The sequence below is a fragment of the Sinohyriopsis cumingii genome, chromosome 8 (assembly GCF_028554795.1).
Source record: "Sinohyriopsis cumingii isolate HCF-2022 chromosome 8, ASM2855479v2, whole genome shotgun sequence".
In the NCBI taxonomy this organism is placed as follows: Eukaryota; Metazoa; Mollusca; class Bivalvia; order Unionida; family Unionidae; genus Sinohyriopsis; species Sinohyriopsis cumingii.
In genome coordinates this window covers 103648727-103658947 of record NC_142968.1, presented here as the reverse complement: position 1 = coordinate 103658947, position 10221 = coordinate 103648727, and the positions used below count along the sequence as shown (strand labels likewise).

The 10221-nt window shown below is 34.3% G+C and overlaps 1 protein-coding gene across 1 annotated transcript in view; it reads left to right on the top strand.

Moving 5' to 3' along the window:
• The first annotated feature begins 2216 nt into the window (after nucleotides 1-2216).
• LOC149794277 (etoposide-induced protein 2.4 homolog) overlaps nucleotides 2217-10221 on the top strand; it is a 52525-nt gene continuing 44520 nt past the window's right edge. The window contains exon 1 of the mRNA XM_089968433.1: nucleotides 2217-2557. The gene's annotated coding sequence lies outside the window, so the exon portion shown is untranslated. The remainder of the gene's footprint in view (nucleotides 2558-10221) is intronic.

Sequence of the window (10221 nt, the reverse complement as noted above, 5' to 3'; positions counted from 1 at the left end):
TTAAGTGGCTGCCCAGTGCTCCCTAATGTCAATACAGTTGATTCTCGGTTATAAGAATTCACATCTTAACGAAATTCACTTCATGTCTTAATTGCAGTATTTGCTAAATAACAATTCATTGTCCAAAACATGACCCAAAACTAGTAATATCAATTACTAGCCTACATGATTCGTATTACATATAAATTAATAAATTCAAACAAACGCTTTTCAATATTCTTATTGAGAAAATAATGTATGAAACTTAGAATACATGAGTCACATAACATTCAAAACAAATTCATTAAAATAATTATATTAAGACTTCTATCAGGAAAATAATCTTTAAAAATATTAGATAAATAAATTCAAACAATCCGACCCATATCAGAGAGAATCTGTATGAAAACTAAGATAAGGTACCTTGTTCTATTTTTCTCCTTTTCTAATAGTCTCTTTACCCTATTACAGAATTGAGTCTCAAAACTTTCTAATATATTTAACGAGAAAAAATACAAAATACAAATGTATTTTTCTAAGAGCTAAGGTTTCGCCTCTTGCAAAACTTTGACTGCCCACCCCTCATTTATCTTAGCCAGCTAGGAGTAGATATATCTAACCGCCGTTACTAACACGCTCCTATAGAAGTTTGAGTAACGCTTCATACTTCGTGCCGTTTTAATAAATTAATTTCTGGCAATTTTCTTTTTATGACGCATATTTCAACAAGCACAAAAGTTGTCCCAGCATCATTCCAATTCTTGTCATTTTTGGATACTTAGAACCAAATTGACATCGCCTTGGCCGAGTTGCCTGACCGTTGACAAACAGATACCTCATTGAAAATCAATCATGCCCAAATCAGGAATATTAAAGCACCGTATTCTAGCTCAGGACCTAGCCCTTATACGTTACCTAAACACATTCATTAACTTAATTAGTTATATGTGATGCTAAGCCTGCAACACCTATCGGTTATGTTGACAAAAGATCTTGCAAAATTTAGGATGCTTCATGGTGAATCATAACAATGTAAAACGAGATGAACATTTTAAGTGTGAAATGAATATTTTCGTGATTTGTTGTCATTAGTTGATTAGAGTACAAATGATTTGCAGTAATTGCACGTTGAAGAACCTTTCAGTTGACAACACTTGTTATCTTGAGGTCCTTTGACTGGCACTCAAGCAGAAGTTGTTTGATTCAATGAGTAGCGAGACCCCTTGCTTGTAAAAGTGTCATCTTTAAGTCCTCATAAGCATATTTAAAAGATCAAATGCTGAGCAATATGGGTCCATGTTATATACGTAAGAATAATTGCACAGAAATTAAAAATTTAAAGAAAAGTTGTAAACCTAAATTTTGCAAATTAACATTGAAGACAAATAGTCAGTGTGAGACACAGTGATGAAACAACAACCCTAACACCAACAAAACTCCCGAACCGTTTACAGAAAAATAGATAGACAGCCAATACTATCATAAAAAGTTATATTATAGCTATTTTGTATTTTCTCCCTGATCTTGAGTATGCCATGTAAACATGATCCGAAGAAGTTGTGGTGTAAAACATCATAAAATAATATTGTTAATAATATTATTTGTGACCTATAAGCTCAAACAAGATTGTGATGAATTATAAAGTTTTTATATTTTCACCTGACAATTTTCATTTGGAAGAAGTCTTAGTGCGGTGCCGTTTATTGCATCTTATGTCTTATGACATTCTATAAAATTTTGTTCTAATTTATTTATTCAACAGAAGTTTAATGTCATAACCATTTTCTAATTTTTAAAGCGGTATTATACGGGTTGTTAAGATAATCCGCAATTCGAAAGTTCGCAAACAAATAGGATAGGCTCTTCTCTTGATAGTACAAATAAATAACAGCCAATCCTTTAGAACCTAAAACTTTTGTATTGTACTATATCGAACTTCTTATGTGCTTCCATCACTGCTGATTAACCAAATTTGTTTTCTTCTTTTGTCATTTTAAGAAACGGCAACGGACTCCTGGAAATTTATAAATATTACTGCGCGTATATCGTTAAAAAAAACCCCCACTAGCTTATTATACGAATTGTGTTTCAGTTTCGTGACATTTGAATACAAAACATAAATCACCACTTCATAAACGTAAAATTGAAATATGTCACAAAACTGAAGTGCAATGGTTTTGTTATTACCTTTAGTTTTCAGTGGTATAAGCGATCGTCGCAAAATAAACGCGCACAAACTCAGTGTTGAACTTTCAGTTTTGTGTCTAGGTTTCCAGAAAAATGTGTTCCGTTAGCATGCACCATATATGGTTCAAAACTGTATCACATCAAAAAGTTGACATTAAATAGAAATAAGAATAGATATTCAATGAAAGATACTTTTTGCGTATACTATAGAGACGTAAAAATAACAAAGGAGTGGGTTGAAGTAAAGGCGGAGGTGTACCGAAATCCGACCGTCTGTAGTGTAGTCCTACAATGTCAGACATATCACATGTTGGTTTTGTTTAATCCGCTTGATCTAGTACGCACAGTAAGACGCATAGTGAGTGGATGTATTGCTTGTAGAAAATAACTGGTAAGCAAAGAATTTATACAATGAAATAGACTCTATATAAACTAGTAAAAACGCCTGACAGTCACCTTTACTCGGCGACAAGGCTGCAACGTTTGCCAAAATTTTTAATTGTGTACACAAAATACATTAATTATACAGTAACTGAAAATGCTGAATCGACCAGATTCGAAACAGTCCTTCCACCCAATTAGCATGTTACGCGACCAGCATTATATGTTGACCACTATGACAAACGTAAGAGTGCATTCTTTAATAACGCGGTTTTCTGTATTTTTTTTAGCAGGTTCCCCATTTACAAAATATAAATATGGCTAAATATATCATTAAAGGAGCATACAAATGAAATGGAAATATTCCGTGGTTATATAAACGGCCAAACAAACTGATAAAGATCTTTGCATGGAATGGGGAACTTAAAGGAAAAAATACTGGATTTACATCAGGACAAAGTTTGAGGGATATCATTTAAGAATAAGATGAAAAAGTAACGAAGTTATTAACAAATGTTTCCCTTAATACAATTATGATGAATTTTAAAATACTCATGCAGTAAATGTAGCTTTATCAACATTTTTTCAGCACACAATGGGCTATTATAACTTTTGGATTAAGAACCTGGGAATCCCCAGTAAGAACCACTGATAGTGATATGTGGGAAGCTACTCACATTCACCAAGCCCAAGGTCCCAAACGACAAGGACATGGGTGAGGTGATCGAATAAGGTGAGCACTTAAAACCACATGGCTGCCTGCAGTCCCAGTAAAGTACATATAAAGTGACTCTACTGGCACATTGAATAAAGTTTAAGATGAATCTAAGATCATGTATTACACATTAAAGTGAATTAAAACTTAAAACCTTAAAATTAATTAATGGACAGTTTGTGAATTCTTCCACTTGAAGTTCTACACTTCCTAAGTCTGTTTCTACCTGTCTACTAGTACTTGTTATTGTCTCGATGGGCGACTTGGTACTTCACAAGCCAGGTTTGATGCACTAGATGCTTTATCATGTGATACATGTTTAAACTTGACATGAGTTGCCATACTGCCAGTACTTACCCACTGTATGAGAACTCATGTTGGTATGAATTTCATTAAACTTTTTCTTCTTCCTATCACCAGAATGAACTATGGAGAAGTATTTTCAGACTGAAGAATATCCTGAAGTATTGCTCATAGCTGTAGGACTCTTGCATTGCATGTATGCACAGGATATTCTCTGTATCACTGACATGAATTCCAACTCTTGCATTGCATGTATGCACAGGATATTCTCTGTATCACTGACATAGAGGCACATGCATTTTGTTTTCATGGTTAACAGTTTTATAAATTTTTACAAGTGTTAAATGAAACTAAGCTGTTTGCACATGTAAATGTTGCAGCCTTACTCATTGCTCACCTATCCACAATGACCATCTTATTTCCTATATAAATATAAGGAAGAGATTGTTTATGTCAAGAATACCATGTGAATCAATGTACGGACAGTTATCATGCTTGTTCTTTTAAACCCAGCCATGTTGAGCTGTCAGTATTTCAAAATTCAAATACAAGGCAATTTTTATAATACGGTACAGGGTTGAAGCAACAACATTTGCTGGATGATGTGAAAAGTAGTATTGCTATTGTGCCAGTGTGATAGTTTAAGTTCCATATCTTACCTATTTGCCTGTGATTTAAAGTTATCTCTGAAAAATGTTTATCTTTGAGAAGAGATAAAAGTTAAATTCCTTCACATTAGTGTAAGGGTCAGGGGTCATTCAGTATTTAAAGCTTGTATGTAAAATATGGCAAAATTTTGGTTCATGGGTCACAAAGATCCCATATGCTGTATCTTTGGATATCCTTTTTATCACTGGCTGCTCACAAAAACTGACTGTTGATCTCTGCAAGATGAGGAAATGTCTACTCCAGTTGTTATTTTTAAAGCATGAACAACTCTTTCCAAGTGAAATTTGTTCAAGCTCACTCATAAGAGAGTCAGTCCTCTGTTTTGCGGTCATATGGAAGCTGTAAGTCAGTATTAAAAACCAAATGAACAGAACTGATTATTTTAAGTTAGTACTGATTTAATTTATAAGATGGATTATTTAGTAAGCAGTATACATTAATCTTGTGTGGAACATAAATTTGGGAGATAACAACAGATATATACACACTGTATAAAAAGTTTAATCATGCACATCCAATAATAATAAGAATAATAATAATATTATTATTATTATTTGGTGCATGGTATTTGTTAAACTTTTAAAAGGTTAATCTGTGTACAGTGATCCCCTGCCAACAACTGCCTGTTTTGCCTTTTCCCATGTTGACAGGTTTGACTGTCAAGCTTGGGTCACGAGTGAATGAGTGGTGATTGAATTATATGAAGAAGAATGATTGATAAAAAAGTGAGTTATGGTAAATTGCTGACCACAGTATTCATGTTAGTGTTTTACTTATCAATGAAACATGCTGACAAAGCGCTAAACTGCTGACATGATGTCTGTTGTAAAATAACTGTTATTTTCATTTGGTTGCATGTTTTCCTGATAAAAAGCAATAGTTTGGAGGCTGTTTTATTTTTCTCAATTGTTAAGGGAAGTCTGAAATTATTGATCAATTAACCAAATTTGACAACCTGGTTCAGGAAAACCATAACAGAACATGCTGACCAATCCTCACTATAACATTTGCAATATTATAGAATGTTTAATAATAGTAAAAAGTATCAGATCCACCCAGAAAGTACACACTTTGCTCAAGAATTCATCAAGGCAAGAGTTCTAACGGGCTTCTACAGGGAACTCGTGTTACAGACTCTGTTTGGTAATAATTCTCTGATCACCAATTACTCTCTTGACTTGAACACGACTAAATCCAGGAAGTTGAGCATTTGAGTAGAATCCTCATTTTATACCTTCACCACCTGAGCAAATTATCTCGGGTGTAATGTTATTGCTAAACCTCCCTCCCCTAATGCAATGCATATATTAATGTGTATATTCAGCCATACACTCAAACCTCTTAATGGTTAGTTGTTGTAGGGTTTAACGCCATTTTTTAGCACATGAGAGGCTATATATGGTGGCCAGTGTTAATAGTGGAGGAAGAACCTGGGAAAACCCAGGAAAGAACCACCGACCCACAAGAAGCTACTGGCAAGCTTTCAAACATACGTTGGCTGAATCCAAGACTCGAACCCACACAGACAGAGGTAAGATGGCAGTGAACCGTAATGGATAGCGCTTTAGACCACTCGGCCACTCGGGGCTCCCTTAATGGTTAGTAATGGCACTAATGGATCAACAAGATATGTATATTTTATGAGATTTGTATTATCAGACTGAATTTAAATTTATTTGGATGGTACTCTGGTGAAAACTAGAAGGAATCAGTGTAGCACCATAGTCGACCAAAACCACCACTAGGTCATATATATATATATATATATATATATATATATATATATATATATATATATATATATATATATATATATATATATATATATTCAGGCTACAAATCTTAGATGATCGGATAAAGTACCAATGACATTTTAATTTTTGAATTTTGATCAGTTTTGTTTTTGTGGTTTTTGTTAGTTAACTGAGGATATAGCAGAACTGCATAAATATGTTGTTTATATGTAATTAGATCCAGAAGTATATTGTATTATGTATGTGTGTGTGATTAGGATTTCTGATGTAGCTTTAACAGTGTTTCAGTCTAATTGCTATTATACCTACAGTGTGGCAGTTTATAGTGATGTCTAGCACTGGGGCATCATGTCACACCCAGTCACATTATCCTGACACCAGGCAGACCAGTCTAACACTAACTGCTTTGCACTTTGCGAGGCAGATATTAATTGTCTTATTTACATGTCTTTGGCTGGGCCAAGTACATTGTTAATTACCAACCTTAAATTTGAAGACATAAACCTCATAAGTTTGAACCAAAATGATTTGAGACACAGTACAAGAACTTTCTTATGTGACTAAGAGGGAATAAATGTAATTGAGATAACATGTATATGTTTGCAAATGTTCACATGCTTTGTTGGTTTATTTACAAGCATTTAGTTTACCTTTACCTTTCCATTAACATGAAGGGGACCCAGAGTGGCCGAGTGGTCTAAAACTCATCATTACAGATCACTGCCATCTCACCTCTGTCTGTGTGTGTTCAAGTCTCGGGTTTGGCCTTTTGGGTATGTGAGAAAGCTTGCCAGTAGCTTCTCGTTGGTCAGTGGTTCTTTCCGGGGTTTTCCTGGGTTCTTCCTCTACCATTAATACTGGCTGCCATGTATAGCCTATCTTGTGTTGAAAAATGGCATTAAACCCCACAGCAACAAAACAACCATTAACATGATGTCATTAAGAAAAATTGGTTTGTTGTTTTATTTTGCCCTTGCCTGTGAATGAAGAAACTTTAAATTTGCTGTAACATGTAATATAATCTTTTGTTTTTCTAAGAGATAGCATTAGTGGCTATCTTGAAATACTTGTTATCGATACTACACTTGAACAGATGGTGATACCAATATCGTAGTTTTACTAAAAGACTTCATTTTGGTCCTAACTGAAAATGGGGCGAATCTTGATGTACATTATGGCTGCTAAGGAAACTATCTTGGAAATCTGGTTATTGATCTTCTTGATTGGATGGTCATATCAGCATGGGGTTTTCATTAAAGAGGCTTTTGTACAATGTCAGCTTGGTTCAAATGAAAACGAGGAAGAACTGACATCCATTATGGCGACCACAGCGGCAATCTTAAAATGGCAATTGCTACTAACAACATGGGGTTTTTCACTAACAAATTTCTTAGAATGGCTAGCTGGTCTTAATTAAAAATGGTGCAGATCTGTCATCCAATATGGCCACAGTGGCAGCCATTGTAAAAATCTTTTCAATCCACCTGAACAGAAAGTCATTGACATGGGGTTTTCACCTAAAGACATTTATGATATTCAGTTGGTCATAAAATAAAATGGCGCTGATTCGACACCCAATATGGCCACCACACAGTGGTCCTTTAGAAGATCGTATTATAGCGACTCCTCCTGAATGGATGGTCATATCAAGAAGAAATTCTTGCTTAAAGACCATCTCTGTGTGGTTGTCATAGTGGTAAACCTTAAAGTCTTGTTATCACTATTTCTTCCAAATGTATGCTCATACCAGCATGGGGTTATATAGTAAAATACTTCTTATAATGAAAATGTGTCATCCTGTTTGTGGCCATCTTGTAAATCTTATTTTGCTGCTCCTCTTAAATGGAAAGTCATTTTGACATGGCATTTTAATCACAAGATTTCTCTCGGTATCTACATGTACTTGGTTCTTAATGAAAATGGCTGTCTGTCAGTATGGCCACCATAGTTGTGATCTAGAGAATATTGTTGTCTCTACTTCTTCCACGTGAATGGCTATATCAACATGGAGTTTTCTCCAGTTGACTTCGTATTATGCATAGTTGGTTCTAAATGAAAATAGTACCAGTTATGCATCTATGATGATTGCCATGATGTCTGTCAAAATCATTGCTATGATGACTGTCTTAAATATGTAACTGTTACTACTCCATCTGGATGGATGATTATTATGATCTGGAGGTTTTAACCAAAAGAACTCTAAGGATGTGTACACGGTCATGTATGAAAATGGTGCCAAGGTGGCATCCAGTATGTCCACCACTGCAGCTAATTTGAAAATCTTGTTATTCTTCAGGTTTATCAGACAGTTTTCAAAACCTGTCATTTAGATGGAAAAAATGGTGGTATCTTGAGTTCCTTGACATTCTTTTTGCCCATTACAGCACTAGTCCCTTTGAGGGACCCTTGTTATTCACAATATATTTAATAAATAATAACTTATAAAATATTGTACATATATGTCAGTCGTCTCTACTAATGCTATAGTTATGCACAGATTACACGGCCTTACGTTATGACATATTTGTCTTAAACTAAGTAAGAGAAAGAAAGTGAAACCAACAAACTTATTCAAATTAACAAATAATTTGGTACTTTAAGCTACAAAGTGAAAATGTATGAGGAACTTAACAGCATTGTGAATTAAATCTCCCAAAATCATAAATGTTTGAACACCAGTCCCAACATTTAGAATGTTCCAAATGAATTCCAATAATTTTGAATGTGTTAATGTTCCAATAATCTTGAACAAGCTTATCATTCAGTAGTCTTGGATATATCACAGTGATATAATCCATAATGTCTTTGAATGAAATCACGATATTCTCCATGTAGTGTTTCGGTCCATAAAGTCAATTAGCACCTTGTAAAATTCCAATGAATAATTTAAATAAGTGATTCTTCTCAAGTTTTATCTGAACACAACTTAAAACTCTGATCATAGTTTCCCAAAGACTGATACTAGAACATAAATGAGTAATTTTGTTTACCTCAGTCTATATATATATTAATTTAACTTAGCCTAAGATTTAATAAAATGCCCAGGATGTGGGTCACAAGTTCCAGAACATTCTGTGTTTGTAAACAAGGTTGGACCTTGAACTTAAATTCAAGAAAACAGCTTTAACAAAAATTTGAAAAAAGACACAACCCTCAGTCAGCTAGACCAGAAATCTACCCTCACTCACTGACAATATTCAAGTGCTTAATATAAATTAAATATACATAACACTTGTGATGAATAAATAGTTGACCTTGTCTGAAAATTATCTTGTTTTGTCCTTGGCATAGCTTAAAAATGCATTATCTTCAAAGTTAATGTTGGCCTTTAAAATCTTTGCCACCATATTTGAGCCATCAATCACAGCAAGAATAATTTTCTATTCATATAGAAGTGGATTCTTAGTCATAGCCAACTTTCAATTGACTCCAAGTAGCCAACTTTCCATTTACTCTGAGTGGTCACGTAGTATATTTTTAAAACATTTTCAGCGTTTAAACTCTATTAGATTTCAGCAAATTCATACAATAATTTTTGTAATGTTTTTGAAAGTCTTGGCTTAGCATATATTTGTTTGCTTCTGATTACTCCTAATAAACTCCAGAAACCAGATCTGCTGGCTCATTGTGTGAGATGAGCTCTACTTAAAAGTGAGCATAAATGGTAGAGACATTAATACTCAGATACTCTAAATGGGAAAAATCATAGATGTTTTGCTCCTTCCATATTCAATCAAGAGTTTGTTGACATGCTTAAGCTTTTTCTTCCTCCTTTCGCGCACCTGACCAAACTACATCATTCATGTGCCCATCCATCAACAGTTGCTTGTTAGCACTCAGGAGTCCATATTTTTGGATTTAATTTAATCAGACTTATATCCCATCAGACAATCTGATTATTTCAATAATGATAAGGACCCATGCATATTAATAAGGTGATCTTGCACCTGATTGGATAACCTTGTTACCACCCCAGAAGTCCTATTTATAATCTGATTTTGATAAAACTTATTATATATGTCTACATTAAGATCTCAGATGAGCTCAGTAATGAGCTGAGACATAAGCTCCATTCGCAAATATCTTTCAGTTGATGCCACTAAAACACGTGTGTTCATTAGTACTTTTAAAGACTGGACTATTGTAACTCAATTCTGTCTGGTTCATCTCAATATCTACTCCAAAAAGTTCAAAACACAGCTGCTCGGATAATACTTAGAGTATCACGATCAG